Source organism: Coptis chinensis, chromosome 1, assembly GCF_015680905.1.
Source record: "Coptis chinensis isolate HL-2020 chromosome 1, ASM1568090v1, whole genome shotgun sequence".
Classification (NCBI taxonomy): Eukaryota; Viridiplantae; Streptophyta; class Magnoliopsida; order Ranunculales; family Ranunculaceae; genus Coptis; species Coptis chinensis.
The window spans coordinates 81,134,793-81,151,880 of NC_141456.1; positions in this window are offsets into that span (position 1 = coordinate 81,134,793).

Genomic DNA, 17,088 nt, shown 5'->3' on the forward strand with positions numbered 1-17,088 from the left:
TGTTTTTTCCGATACATATCGCAATTTCCGATATAACGATATATATCGACCGATAGATACGATATATCCAATATAAATTGTTGACTTTGACCGATGTTGTTGACTTTGAGCGATTTTTATTAATATATTGACTATATTTCCGATATAATCGACGATATTTTCAATATATTGACATACAAAACAAAATTTTGACTGGTCAACAAAATAATGGATATCTCCGATATATCCGATATATCTCAGTTTTTGGGTACATCGAAATATTAACCGAATTCGATATTTTGATACTTGAACTAAACGACTAAAAATGAGAATGATTAGCCATCAGATTCATTCGATAAAGATATGTTTCGTTATTCAATTTTCATTGATATGTAGTTTAATTATGGATGATTTTTTATACATAATATATGAAAGAGGTCGGTATATGAAATAATAAATATTATTTTTATTTTTATGGTGTATTTTACATACATGTTATCTATGATTCCAATCCGAAATTGAATTCACCGCTGGCTTATTAGCGGGTCATCTGCTCAGTAACCCGTTATATAGGCAGGTTGGGTTTGGGTTTGACAAACTCAACGCGATTAATAATTGGGTTGGGTTTCGGTTTGTCTCATAACATGTGACCTGAATAGGACACAACATGAACCCAACCAACACAACCCATTGCTACCCCTAATAGGGACAAAACTTTTTTTTTCTTCATTGTCCAAATTGATTTAGGCCATATTAAACAAAACAAATTCCAATGTGTCACTTAAAATCTAAATATTTATGGCTAAAATTATTTAAATTACTTAATTAAATACGTGTATTTTCTTCATGGACATCAATAATGAAATGAGGTGCCTAATGAAAATTTGAAATTTCATGAAATTTTTCAACAAGGAAATTTTGGGATGATTATAGCAAGGACCAAAATATCGAATTCGGTTAAACTGAGATATATCGGAAATATCTATTTTTTTTGTTGACTAGTCAAAATTTTGTTTTGTATATCGATATATTGGAAATATTGTCAATTATATCGGAAATATCGTCAATATATTAATAAATAAAATCGGTTAAAGTTAACAAAATCGGTCAAAGTCAACAATTTATATCGTATCTATCGGTCGATATATATTGTTATATCGGAAATTGCGATATATATCGGAAAAAAAACATATTCAATATTCGGTTGAGATATATCGGATATTTCCATCTCGGTGTGCCCAAAAAACAAGATATCTCGGTGATATTTTGGGCAAAGGACTATAGTATGTCACAAGTAATGACATACCCGAACAGTATTGTCATAGGGTATGCCTTTCGTACCATTTCTCTTTGTATAGTATGTCCTCTAGCATGTCAGAAGAAATGAGGAGCCAAACAGTGTCATGGATTTGGTGTAGTTCGTAGGGCATCATCATGGTTCATTTCTAGAGTTTTGGTTTTACCTACTGCAGTCAATACTCAATAGAAGAGGTCGGTCAATAAAATCATGGCTATAAAGGTAAGGTGCGATGGCTATAAAGGTAATAGTAAAGGCAAGGTGCACTGGCTATAGCCCAAAACCAAGGGTTAGAGACATGAGAAAGAAGAAGCTGCTGGATTGCGTCAAGTCAATGAACAGTATGTGTCCTGCAACCACATAACCTATAGTCAAAGTAAAGAGATTCCAAGCAAACTAAGAGGGCAAACTAAACCGAATGGACAACAAGGAAGCCGAACCTGACCCATTACCTTCTGAACTAGTAAACTACTTACTACAATTGCAAATGAGTTGCTCTGATTTACTAACATAACAAGTCATAAACATTTAGTGAAATTACATCAATTTTGACATTTCGAATTCAAATGACATATTTCGTGAAGAAATTCCGTTGTTGATGTCCTTGTGGAAAATACACTATAAGGACTTAATTGAGTAATTTAAAACAAGGGGCCTTAAAACATGGTTGCCCTTAAAACCTTAAAACATTTATAAATTTAAGTGACACGTTGGAATTTGTATAACGATGCCTAAATATTATGGACATAAATCACTCAATTGAAAAGAAAATAAAAAATAATAAGTTCATTGAGTCACAATTAAATTACTTACAAGGACGGCAAAGTACAACCACTGTAATAATAAGTTCAATAGTTAGTTCTAATTGAAATTTTAATTTAATTTAGGCTCCTCTTAATTTTACTTTTATTCAATAAAAACTTTTTTGGAACAAATGATTAAGAAGTTATTCTAAGCAGTAGGTTTTGAATCTTAATACAATGAGCACCAAAAAAGTGTGTAAGAAATACGCGCATCGCGTGTGCCAGGAGACTAGTATCAAGGGTTAAAGAAGCAAACCCAAACCCAACCCATTTGGTGTACAAGTGAAGATTGTCCAACCCTAACCCAAGGTGCCAATTAACAGATAACCCGTTAGTAAATTTTAACTTTTTCCATGCATAAATTGTTAATTAAACAACAATAACTTAAGGACTAAAGCCATAAATTATTGGGGACATTAATTAAGTTTGAATTTATGTAAAATCTACTATGCGCATGCTGCACCGGTGCGCAGGCATATGGTCCAGTCATTCATTTTTGCCACTTTTTCATTAAAAGTCTGAATTTATTTTGAAAAAATAGGACATCTAGGGTGCGCAAGCTTCTAGGCCCTTCGATAGTACTTTGTGGAGCAATACACCAGTACTAATTCGTAATTAACACCAATAATTAATACTTTAATTCGTAATATCACCGTAGTAATTGAGTCATAGTAATAGTAATTAACCACTATGCGATGGTCATCATAGATGGTCATCGAGGCCTAAATCATGATCCTCATCAAAGCCTACTTCACTAACCCAATGCTACATCCTATGGTCCAAACACCTTCTCAACATTTCATGCTGCTTGTGACATGGCTAATCCAAGGGTTTCAAGGGTTTGTGCAATTTGTTAAACTAAATCAGTACCATGGGATCTATCCAAAAGTCAACAATTGTGGCTGGTGATCTTAGCACTTTTCAGTGTTTTTTAGAAGTTGACTTACTACGTGCTAAAACTCAATAATTCCTTACTCACTGTTTTTTTTCTTTGAGAATGTCAATCTAGTTCGAGTAGGGATTTCGTTCCAACTTCTAAGACAAGAATTTAAATGATCACAACTGGAATCTACACTTTGGAGAACTAAGTGAGAAGGATTTTATAGATAGATTTTTTTTACACAAGTTATCTAAAATTTGTAATTTTGTTTATAGTTAAATGAAAGAGAGAGAGATAGGGAAGGATTAATCCTACTCATGCAAGGCCTAGCTACAAAGTCTTTTAGAAACAGTCACTACCATCTCAAATCCCTAACATAATATACCTATCTCTAAACATATCATGCTAGCATGTAGAATTTAAATGATATTTCATCTCTGAAATATCATTCCAACTCCTAGTTCTACTTTAAAAACAATTGATCAGATAATTGTCAATCTCTGTCATTTTGGGACAGGATGAAAAATAGAACCTAAGTCTTTTAAGTAGTGATTTTGGAATCCTAAATTTGTAGCATGATCCTCACATGAGCATCATTAACCCTCCCCTTGGGAGAGTTTTAGCTCATGATCATAGGATTGAATTAAACTACAAGAAGATATGTGAAATGAAAAAGAAAGAGAATGAAACAAGAAAACTACAACCTGTTTACCTAAATGAAGAAGAGTTTATTAAAAACTAGAGAGTGTTCCCCCATTAACAAGTTACAAGCTTTTCTCTAAAAACTAAGAACTAAAAAAATAAAATTAAAGACATGGATGTAAATGAAAAGTAAAAGTCAAGGAAGTAAAAGCTTCCAACTCCCAAAATCAGCCCCCTTTACATAAGAGAGCCTTTTTCTCTTCTCCCACGTGAAACATTCTCCTCTTTATTTATTTTTCACTTATCCACAACTAACCCCCATTTGACACCCTTTCATTTTTTTAGATAATCATCACCTAAATCCAACTAACTCATTAACTTCATGCAAGGTGTCAAATTTGCACCAATTATTTGCACCTTTGTCTTGACTTGCATGATGACTCATCAAATCTTATGGGCCCGCCCTAGTGGGTCCACGTCAAAGGTCGATGGCGATCCGGTCTTTTGGCATTTTTACAACTTCCCGCCTATTTGTAGAGTTCATCGAATGATTGTCGGAGCAGCTCACTCTCGTCGCATTGAGTCCCGGTTCAAGAGATATGAGCTTCGAAGTTTGATGCTTACGTGCACATAATCCCGTTTATTTTGGATTCGTACTATTTGAGTCTTTGGGCTTTAGTCCGAATTTGTTGGGCTTCACATGGGCTTGATCGGAAGGCATGTGTATACTCCCTATTCCGTGCTTAAATCTTTGGCTTTATCATAATTTTTACATTAGTTGCTCCAACCTGCAAAAAAAGCGAAGATCGCGATTATTTCATGATTATTAAGCACAAAATTGACCCAAAATGTTATGTCTCTACAGGTTTTATAATATAGTTTTGGGTGCTTATCACACCACTCCCCAAACAGCATTTTGCTTGTCCTCAAGCAAAGAAGAGACATTAAAACAGATAAGTGGCCAAAACTGTGCATTTTAGCTAAGTCTCGTTTTGCAGAGTTGCGGTTGCATTGACCATATGCAACAAGGCCTTAAACCACTAGGAATTCCCTAGTGGACAAGTTATAGCCTCGTGAGAGTTTTCCAGAGAAGATACTCACAAACTTTATTTATACTACAATGACTTAGTAACAAAAGCTTGTTTCCTTAATTAATCTCAGATATCTATACATCTCCTTAGCGGGGAACGAGGATTAATTCTTTCGAAACTCAAGTTAATATGCATACAATAATTAAAACATCTACATATGAGTATGCATTCAGTGAATTTGCATTGAATTGCACAAGCAAGGCTGTTTCTGGATCCTTTGGAGAGTGTACCTAAATGGGTTCTCACATGTATGTGTAGAAACACAAATTAAACTCATAATTTTTTCCCACTCGGGTTTTGTTAACTCCAGATTGTGCGGTGGGTACACTTTTCCTCACATACTTCGATGACAAATGAGGAGGAGCGAGGTCGATCAATCACATCTACTACTTATTATCACACCATCCTACTCCTAATTGAGCTAGAGGTCTTTATTATGTATTATGGGGCTTAGGTGATAGTGTAGAAAGAAATGGAAGTGGAAGATAAAAAATGATAAGTATAAGAGAATAAGGTCTTCAAGATATTTACACTTGAGAAATCCTTGTTTTCTTTTCCTGCTCCTACCTGAGTTTTCCTACCTTGCTCTTAAGCCTTATTTCATTTTTTTTTTTTTTTTTTCAAGCAGGTAACTAACTTTTATTTGGAACAAGTCTTCTTTTATTTTTCTACATTTCGTCCTATTTCTCATACTCATCACTTAGGTAGGTTCTTTTATTTGGGGTTAATATATGGGTAAGGAATTTTTGGTGAAAGTGAAAGGTTTGATGAAAGGTTCAGTAGAGTGACTAGCGGTAAAATTTGTAACAGGTAATAATTTATAGCTATGTCGATCCAAAGAATGCCTAAATTCTCGCCTAGGTTCGGATGGTGATCAAGTAAGTCGATGCGTGATTTTCTCTATTCGGAAAAACTACTCCTCTGTGTCATTACTCACAAATCACTCATATCGAGGCTTTTGGTTAGATTCTCTCAGGATTGATAGTTTAAGTAGACTAACCGTGGTTTCCAGAAACTTATTGTCATGTACAATCAATGATACTCGATTGCATGAATACTCATAAAAGATATAAAACTATTAATGCATTATTAGCTTAAGTTTCTTAAAACCTAATCATAATTGAATGCTAATGTGAGACTTCTAGATAATTTTTATCATTGAAAAAAAACAAACAAGACATTGTCACTAATTACATTTACTAACAAGAAAATAGAAACTATATACGACTACTACAAGTTGCCTTTTTTTTTTTTTTTTTTTTTTTTTTTTTTTTTTTTTTTTAAATATATATATATATATATATATATATATATATATATATATATAGTGATGATTAGTCTTGAAATAGAAATAGATAAAGAAAGGAATTACGATAACCGTAAACAAAATTAGAAATTTGGATTCTTTGGAATGAGAAAGTTGTGGTAACATAATATATTATCTGAGAAAAAAAAAAAAAAAAAAAAAAGAGCACACACTATATACAATTATATACAGTTAGATATATGTACAATTCCCTACTCAAGTTTACCATCCAGGATGTGGTGAAGGTCTGGCCTCTTCTTCAGTGAAATGCATTTCCTTAGTATCGCGCCAAAAGATAACGTATTCCCAAATGGTGGCCCATTCTTGTTCACGGATTAGTTCAAATGTTTCATCATCTTATCATCATCGCTTGGATAACAACGAACATGTCTCAAGTATCGTGCAGGACGTTTCCATTGCCTAAACCTTAATGAACGAATTATCTTGTTTGCTGGGCACATAGAATCTACTTTGACCCAGTCATGAAAAGTAGCTGAAAACTGTGGGAAATGTGTCTTCATAATTCGGCAAGCAGTTACAGGTAAAAGTATATACTGATCCCGAAAAGTACGAGCTCGTTTCAAATTGGAGATAACACAGTTTAAGATATCAAAGAATGTATGACCTCGAGCAAGCGCATTGAAGACTACACATGCAGCATCATTGGCGGTAGAAAAATGCCAATCTCCCATGATGTTAAGAAGGACAAACAACATCGCATTTCCCATGTTCATGGTCATGCTGGCTAAGGGAATGGTGATGTTTGGCCATCTGCCAAGTTTAGTTCCTTCATCTTTAATTTCAAGACCGTCACCGTATGCTGCGCGAAAAGCAGGCCATGAAAAGGAACGAGTAGAGTTGTGATAAATGTATGGCCATGTTGTTGCCGGCTCGTGATATGGAAGATCTAAAGTCAGGGCAAGTGTTGCCTCTGAAAAGACATGATTTGTGCCACCAACTTTGATTGTGAATCCGTCTAAGAAAAAACCATGAGCAGCGTTGAATGCTGGTGTATCTTCCATATTAGCATAAAAGTATGCAACCAAACTTGGAGAATAAGTTTGGTCAGGTTGAAGAAGTAGGAAAGACCACCCGATGTTAGTGATGTAGTCACGGAAGAGATGCCCATAAGTACTGGAATCCATCATAGCCTGAAAGGATTGCTCAGGGATAAGTTTCGGAGGTGTCCTGTTTGATGAAGATTCTACGTTCGATGAAGATGCCATGTTTGATGAAGTGGAGTGATGGGGAAAGATATGAGAAGAAATATGTCCAAGAAAATTTTGACTGGATGGAGGAATGAGTATGCAAGAAGATAAAACCTCCTGTAATCAAGTTTAAAAGAACACGTTAAAATTGTTATTATCACAACTTGAAATATGACAATCCTAGTAGGCATTTCTTACAAAAGAAGATACAAAGATAACAAAAATTTTAATTAAAGGCGCACACGATGAAATACTTAATAATAATAATTTTATTTTATTTATTTTGGGGAAAGTTGAGTTTTGTAAAAACAGAACGCAACCCCCCCCTTTTTTTTTTACCATTATTATTATTATTTTTATGGTTCAGAATGATGATAAGGATGGTGATGGGAATGCAGATTGTGGACAACACTGTTCAGTTCATTAATTTGTTGGCTAAAATTTGGATTTGAAGGGTTCCCTAGTTGCGAGATCGTAGTTTGATTCTCTATTAGAAGAGTGTGATTTTCTAATGACCGAGAGTGAGTTTCCAATAGTGCCTCTTGATCAAGCATCATGCATCGCTTGACGTTCTTGGAAATCCATAAGACTTTTTGATGATGATTTCGGCGTGCGTGGAGTTCCCTCATTCCTTGATGAAGAATTTGAATACCTTCCATGGGATTAAAATGTTCGCATGGCACTTTCATCAAAGAAATGTGCGAGTTTTGAGTTTTGGCCATCCATTTCATCCGGCGAGTATCGGCGTCCAAGAACCACCGCACGATCTTTGTGAAGTATTGTAACAAATGCTCTTTGAAGAGGTATTTCGGAGAAAACTATTTGGATAACCCCAACGCATCATAATTTTTAAATGACTAAAGTAGGCGAGAGGTGCTAACCTTTTTGTTCTTCCGGTGATTGCGTTCGGAGGTGTTGGATTATACAAAAATCATCTCTTTGATTACGCATAATCCAAAGTAGGTGTAATTGAGGCTTGGTGACTTCAGATTGGTGTGGCGTACCCACCACATTGTGTCCCAACCCGTGGAGCCAGCGGCTTCGTTGATTTTGTTTCAAAGAGTTTGAAGAACAACGTGATTTTTATTTCCGACTTAAGCCATGAGATCACGGTGGCCCGTAGTAATTTTTTGCCGGAATTAAATGGGGACTCTGAAAGATCGAACCCGAGTCATTCATTGGAATTTGAAGTATGTCGGAGATAACTTCCTTAGTTAATTCAAAGCGTTGTCCATAGGCATGGAAACAGAATTTTCCATTTTCAGGTCCGCTAAATTGGTAGAACATCAAGACCAAATCTACGGAATAGGCTGCATGCATGATATAGAAGAGGCATCCATCCTCGATGTACAATTTCTGTGTGTCATAAAAAAAGAGAAAATCGGCCATCATCAAAAATTTTAAGTAGTTCTTCTCGGTACTATCTTTCTTGGTTGATCCATTTGGAAGGATAATTGATGGAAGGATAGTGTAGAAACTGTGAAATGAGAATGGCTGAAATGAAGAGATTTATAGCAAATATAGGATCTGGTACGAATCAGGATGTCAAGTGCATCTAGATCTCAACTTACAAGTGAAACATGTGATGTTGGTATCCCTAATTATGTACAGCAACTATGGGTATCCATAGTATGTCTTTTCATGTCAGGTGTCCAAAAACAATTAATGAGGTCTTAAAATGATAGAGAATACGGAGGAAAGTTTCACAGGGCAGTTAGACCTACACGTAATTTCAAAATTTATGATCATACCTCAATAATAGAAGATAGATAGAATAATTTAGCTGCGTGCGTGACAAGTGTTAGGCGTACCGTGTAGCGTGCACAATCTTCTCTGAAAACAATAAGTTGAGTTTGATTTATTTTATTGCGTTATTGATTTTTCTTATTTGTTATGGTTTTGATAACTATTTTATGTTTATGATAAGGTAAAAATACAACTAATATACCCAATTTATTAAAAAGGATGCTCCTCCATTTAGTACGTAACCCGTACAAATGGTTGAGAATTATTTAACACACCATAGTAATATACAAAGCGACAAAGGGAAAGAGATATGGAGGTTACATAGATCTAGATATTCCGGATGAAGTTATGCATGATCGACGATAGAATAATGACAAATCTTGTTATCCGCGAATCTTGTGATGACCCATTCACATTGCTCCTTTTCCAATCGCTCGATCGGATCCATTGTTTTGAATGAAAAGATAATATGTGAAGATTAAGCTTTGGATAGTGAGAGAATGAGGTGAGTGAAGGGTGATGAGGAGTGTCGGAATTTATAGGCAAAAATCTGACCGTTTTGGATATCTGACCGTTTGTGGATATCTGACCGTTTTTTTTTTTTTTTTTTTACGATGGAGATAACATTTGGGTTTTGTGACCCGGACCGTGATTTGGGTCGGTTCTAATTTTGGTCCAAGCCCAAATGAATTCGAAATTTAAACATGTCCCAAAATTTCAAACCACGGAATTTTCGATTCATTTCAATTCAAATTAAACGAATCGAATGCTAAAATGATCGGCATTAAAAATGTCATCCACTGGAATATGAAGAAGGCACCTTCAACCTTTTTTTTTTTTTTTTTTTATTTTTTTTTTTTTATTTTATTATTTTTTTTTTTTTATTTTTATATATACAAATGTACAAGTGGAGATGAGCGTGGCAATGTACAAGGGAAGATGTATGTGTCATTATACAAAAAGAACGTGACAACAACACCGGACTACAAGAAGAAAATCATTCTGATAAAATCGGGCAAACTGTCATGTCGGCTCTGGGCGAACCCAATCCAGGCCGGTTTGTGGCTTAACCTTTATGTTTTGGGGGCCTAGGGTTCGGGGCGGTACCATCCCGACCAATGTGCAATGGTCTAATAATAATATTACCCTTAGTACATATGGTATAGCCTCAAACTGCCCCGAACTGTCATCAAATAGAAAACTATTCGGGGTTGGCCTGGTGAAATCCATTGCCTGTGCGAACGTGGGACTATCCGATGTTGTTCATCACGACTTTCTTTGTGCACAATGTAAGGGTGAAAATAAAATACACGAGTATATACATGTGGATTCTTTTAACGTCATATCCTCAAGACGAATGTGAGTCTTTTAACGTCAGATCCTCAAGACGAATCCCACCCTGTGGGAGCAATGGGACGACGACGGAGTTTATCCTGCTGAGCTGGTGTCAGACAATAATATACCTTATACCGGCTCATATCGGATAGTAAATCAAGACCTGGACAGAAAGGTGTTTGACAATTCATACACCACCCCATCCTTCAGCGCCGCGTCGCTTCGAGCAAAAAAATCTTTGCGACCATTACCTATTCGAGATGGGTGAGATTTACACCAAATGATGAGCTGGAGTTCGCGAGGAAGAGAATAGAAAAGGGAAGAGAAGGAAGGCTGGGAAATTTTTGGTACCCATTGTTTACCAGAAGGCACGTTTGCTCGATGAACAGAAGACATTTATACTCAGTTCTGAAATAGAGTTTTTGTGGACTAAGGTTCAGGCTTGCAACCACACACTCTAGGAGTTTTTAGAGAAGAAAATAGAAGAGGGCCCGGCTACCCTAATGGTGTACTTTCCTTGTTTTAAACACTTGGAAAAAAAATACACCAGCGAATCTTTAGTCTTTATAGACTGGATCTTTGAGAAGAGTCTTTTCGACATCTGGAGAATGCAACTCATGATAATGTTTAAGGTGTTGGCCATTTACTTGAAATTCGCTGTCATCGTTTTCATTTTTCAAAAAGATAGCCCCATAAGGTTTGGCCAGAGAGAGCGATTGAAAGGACCGGACCATCGAGTTTTTAGTTTTCCTGGAAAAATGTGTAATCTCGAGTTGTACAACAAAACTTTTTGACCAATTTTGAATTCTTTTCTTAATATGTGTTTATCATGCACTCTTTTCATGTTGGCTTTATAGGATTTTGAGAGATCATAGGCATCACTCCGAATCTCTTCAAGCTCATTTAAGCTGCAATTTTAAACTTCTACTTTGCCGCGTCGGTATTATAATTTAGGCTTTTGATAGCCCATAGAGCCGCGATGCTTTCGAGTTCAACCGGAAGATGACAAGGTTTACCAAAAGCGAAGGGTAAGGGGACATGCCTATAGGTGTCTTAAAAGCTGTTCTATATGCCCACAAGGCATCGGATAATCGAAGAGACCGATCTTTTCTAGATGGATTAACTGTCTTTTCTAAAATTGATTTAATCTCTCTTTAGAGACTTCTACTTGGCCAGCGGTGCGAGGATGATCTGGAGTTGCCACTTTGTGAGTAACTCCATATTTCTTTACTAATGATTCAAAAATTTTATTATAGAAATGTTTTCCCCATCACTAATTATAGCTTTGGGAACGCCAAATCGAGAAAAAATATGTTCCTTTACTGAAAAAAACGACCGTTTTATGATCATTCACCACGACATGCCAACGCTTCAATCCATTTTGACACATAGTCAACATCTACTAGTATGTATAGGAAGCCATGACTATTTGGAAAAGGACCCATAAAGTCGATCCCCCATACATCAAAAATTTCCACAATTAAAATTGGATTTAAGGGCATCATATTGCGTTGAGTAATCGTCCTAGCTGGCGACAATGGGTTGCATGCTTTGCAATGCTCGTGTGCATCTTTAAACAGCGTTGGCCAATAAAATCCACATTGTAGGACCTTGGCTGCAGTTTTCTTACCACTGAAATGACCACCACAAGATTGTTCATGGCAAAAGGATAACCGTCATTATGTTCCCGGTCGGGAATGCAACGGCGTATCGGTTAGTCGAACAATACTTAAAGAGGTAGGGATCATCCCAAAAATAAAATTTCACAATGGATAAGAACTTCTTTTCGTCCGTTCGAGTCCAAGATGAAGGGACCTCCTCGGTAACTAGGTAGTTTACTATATCGGCATACCAAGGAGATGAAAAATGGAATACAAATGTTCATCTACGAAATGAATCGCTTGATTGGTTTGGACTCATTATTGACATCATTAACGCGAGTCGTGATAAATGGTGCGCTACCACGTTCTGCAACCTTTCTTATCTCTAATTTCTAGAGTAAACTCTTGCAAAAGGAGGATCCATCGGATCAACCTCTGTTTGGCATCTTTCTTTGCTAATAGATAACGCAGCGCCGCATGGTCAGTGTAGACTATTGTAGAAGAACCAACTAGGTAAGGACGAAACTTATCCAGGGCATATACAACTGCTAGAAATTCTTTTTCAGTGGTGGTATAGTTACGTTGAGCGTCATTAAGAGTTTTACTAGCATAGTAAATGACAATTGGCTTGTTCTCTCGGCGTTGCCCTAAGACAGCTCAATAAGCGTAGTCACTTTCGCGTCACACATTAATTCAAAAGGTTTAGACCAATCGGTGGTTGAATTATCGAGTCTGTAGTCGTATGCACTTTAAGGTCTCAAAAGCTTGTTTGCAATCGAAAGTGAAGTCAAATCGGCATCTTTAAGTAAGAGATTTGTTAAAGGTCGGGCAACCTTTGAGAAATCTTGAATAAATCTCCTATAGAACCCTGCGTGTCCTAAAAATGCACGTATTTCCCGAACTGAAGTTGGTATAGGCAAGGAAGCAATTTTTTCAATCTTTGCTTTATCGACTTGATTCCGTCCTTGAAACAATGTGACCTAGTACTATTCCTTTTGTAACCATAAAATGGCATTTTTCCCAATTAAGAGCGAGATTTTTCTCTTCCACAACGTATACTAAAACCTTTTCAAGATTTGATAAACAGTTATCAAAAGAATTACCATATAATGAGAAATCGTCCATGAAGACTTCCATAAAACGTTCAACCATATCACTGAAGATATGAAGCATACAGCGTTGGAATGTACCGGGTGCATTGCAAAGGCCAAATGGCATTCGTTTATATGCAAAAGTACCAAAAGGCGGTGAGCGTTGTTTTTCTTGGTCGGCAGGGATCTATGATGATTTGAAAATATCCTGAAAAGCCATCAAGAAAACAGTAAAATGCATGACCCGCTAACCGTTCAAGCATCGATCAATGAATGGAAGTGGAAAATGATCCTTACGAGTGGCGCATTAAGTTTTTTCGAGTCAATGCATATTAAGCCACTTCAACTTTGGAATGCGGCGGATATGCATTCATCTTTATCATTTCGCTGAAACTGTAATTCCGGACTTCTTGGGAACAACATGGACTGGACTTACCCAAACACTATCCGAGATGGGGTAAATAATACCCGCATCAAGTAACCTTAAAATTTCTTCCCGTACCACATCCTTCATGGTTGGATTTAGGCGAAGTTGTGGTTCACGCGATGATGTCTTGGCATTATCTTCAAGATGTATCGCGATGAGTGCACCGCAGTAGGGTCAATGCCTTTAATGTCATCGAGACCATCCAATAGCGAGCGGTGTTCTTGAATGACCTTAATTAAACGTGATTCCCGATCGCCATCAATTGTGATGATATGATAATTGGGTGACTACCATCCGGATCTAATTATGCGTATTTTAAGTCCCGAAGGAATAGGCTTTAAGTCGGGGGGGAGGAGTGGGTATTAAAGATTCTTGAGGAAAGTCGTCTTCCACAGAGAAAAAACAGATTTATGTTAGTCCAAGTCGCTTGATAGGATGGTAGTAGAGTCAATTGGTGGTATTGATTCTAAAAACTCATGTACCTCCTTTGAATAATCATCAACATCAAATTCAGAACCGCCAAAAGAATGGAATTGGTGTACTTCATCTTCGGAAAAGAGTTTGTGAAATATTCTTGTCATGCGAGGGTGTCAATCATGTTAATCTCACCATCAATATCATTCTCTGGAATTTGTTTCATCAACTTGAACACATTAACCTCGACAGAAAGATTTCCGAAGGACATGGTCATGGACCCATCCCTACAGTTTATGAGCGCATTAGCAGTTGCGAGGAATGGACGCCCTAATATGATAGGAATGGAGTCACAGGCAACTTCTGTATCCAAAATGAAAAAATCTACAGGATAAAAAAAATCTTGGACTTTTACAAGGACATTTTCCACAATGCCTTTCGGATGCTTAATGGATCGATCGGCTAATTGTAAAGTCATCGTGGAAGGTTTAAGCTCATGTAGACCTAGTTGTTTGAATAAGTAATAAGGAAGTAAGTTCACACTAGCTCCTAGGTCTAGTAATGCCGTAGCCGTATACTTATCACCTAATGTGCATGGAACTGTTGGTCTACCGGGGTCCTTGTATTTTACTATACCATTGTATTCAGTGATGGAAGGAAATTGTTCAAGATGGGAAAGCTGTTGAGGCACATTTGTTCTTCTTTTTGTAGTGCACATGTCTTTCAAAAATTTTGCATGTTTTGGTAATTGCTTTAGGGCATCGAGAAAAGGTAAGTTTATTGTCAAATTTTTAAAGGTTTCCCTAATTTCATCAAAGTTTTCATCCGGTTTATTCTTTGCCAAACGGGCAGGAAATGGTGCCTTAGGGCGGAATTTGGCATAAGGGTCCACCTGTTCTTTTCCCAATTGTTTAGATTGTGACGTTGTTGAACTTGGTGTGTCCATTTGAGGGTCATTATCTGAAACAGGTTCCTTGGAACCTCCGGTATCGTTTGTTTTATCATCTGGCATACGGATTTGATTATCAACGGTTTTCCCAGATCGAAGAGTAGTGATTGCATTCACCTCACCTTGGGTTGGAGTACTTGTACCAGGTATATTGGTGAGTTCAAAGGCAGTGTTTGCTGGCTTAGGGTTCAAACTGCTTGGCCAGGAAACACGCCTTTCTGGCTCTTGTCTTGTGCTAATTGTTGAATTGATTGTTGGATAGACGTTAGGATTTGTGATTGTTGGTTCATGTAAGCGAAGAACATCTCACTTGTCCTATCAGTAGCAGGAGGCATAGGTTGTGCAACAGTTACTAGTTCACGATTATTGCTGAGAAGTTGTTGATTATAGCCAGAATTTGGATTAGCTGGAACAAGGCTACGGTTGTTTTGATAGTTAGCATTTGAATTACTTTGAAATTGATTTTGACTTTGTTGGTATTGCTGATTATTTCCTTGGCGGTATGGAATAAAATTGTTGATTGGTCGAACAGGTGGTTTTGCGAAACCTGGAGGAGCCATTTGTTGGTTATTCGGGCGCCAAGCGAAATTAGGATGTTGTCTCCATGGTGCATTAGGAATATTGAATGCACATGCCTCCTCCATTGTTTGGGTAGGGGTAGCATGTAACAAGGGACAATAAGCATCAAGATGGTCTGGACTAAGACATAGAACACATGGGGAAGTGTTAACGTTTATGGCCTGTTGTGGAAGTTGATCGTTTACTTGAACTACAAGAGCATCTACTTTTTTAGTGAGGGTTTCTATCAGTTTTTTCAACTCGGGATCGGGTTTTACCTCAAAAATAGACGTAGCTTTTGTAACATTATCCTTAGATGACCTAGAAGAATCAGTGTTACCCCAATGTGTACCTTTTTTCGCTTGTTTGTCAAGAAAAGTATATGCTTCAGTAGCTCCTTTGTCCATGAAGCAACCATCGCTTCATTATATCAAGAGTTTCTTTTTGATGATCGAAAAGTCCATTAAAGAATGAGCGAACAAGGACACTTTGTCTAATTGGTGATGAGGACATTCTAAAAGAAGATCGATAAAAGCGACTCCATGCTTCCGTAAAAGGATTCATGAGGATTTTGACGAAAAGAATTGAATTTTCTGAAGCATTTCAGTAGTTTTCTTCTGAGTGTAAAATTGAAGCATGAAAGCTTGAACAAGTTTATTCCATGTGTCTATGGATTGTGGCTGTTGTCCTGCTAGCCAAATTGACGCTTTATCCGCTAAAGTGAATGGAAACAGCCGAAGCAAGAGTTGTTCCTTAGAGGCGGTGGATGGTGAAATGTTGTGGCTACTTGTTGTAGCCTCACGAAGATGATTGTACGGTTTTTCATGATCCAAACCATGATACATAGGTAACAAACTAAAAACGTTTGGCGGAATTTGAAAATCACCGACAATGTCCTCAAGTTTGATGTAGGAAGAAGGTCCTTCCTGTAAGGCTGTATAGAAGTCCGAAAGGGGCTTCTCAGCTGCTGGATTTTCGTCAGCCATAATGAATGATGGAAAATGTGACAAGGAATCTTGTTGATTAATAGATGAAGAACTTTGTGGAGGTGAGAACTTACGCAACTGCTTATCGTATTTTCTCCTACGATAAGTATGTTCAAATTCTTTAGTAGAACCAGACCTTAATCTCATGGAAGCATAAACTTAGATCTAATTGACAGAAGGAACTTATTATTACTTGAATTTTATAATTATGTTTAATCATTAGAGTTGAACAACGTAGGCCTAAGTTCTTTGCTAACGTGGCGGTGAAACTAGGAATACGTGTACATAAACCAACAACCAGTCACAAAGAGAGATATGAGGGAGGCTTTCCGTGCAAGCACGGTTCTAATTAAGTAACCTCAATCTATCAAGTTTCCTAGACACCGTTGGAATATGATTAAGAGTTATGGAATTAAAATTTATGCAAGGTCGTTTTTTTTTTTTTTTTTTTTTTTTTTTTTTTTTTTTTTTTTTTTTTTTTTTTTTTTTTTTTTTTTTTTTTTTTTTTTTTTTTTTTTTTTTTTTTTTTTTTTTTTTTTTTTTTTCGATTTATGCAAGGGTGAAAATACAAACATACAAATACGATCTACTCATACTATACTAGATCAGATAGCATGTGTGAAGATACTCTACTCATACGTATAGCTATACGAATAGGCAAGGTTGTATCATCGATAAATATTTCCATACGTACAGGCAAATATACATCAGTAATACGTATATGTACGCTAATTTGTAAATCGATATTGCGTAGTCGTATATCTACAGTTACAGG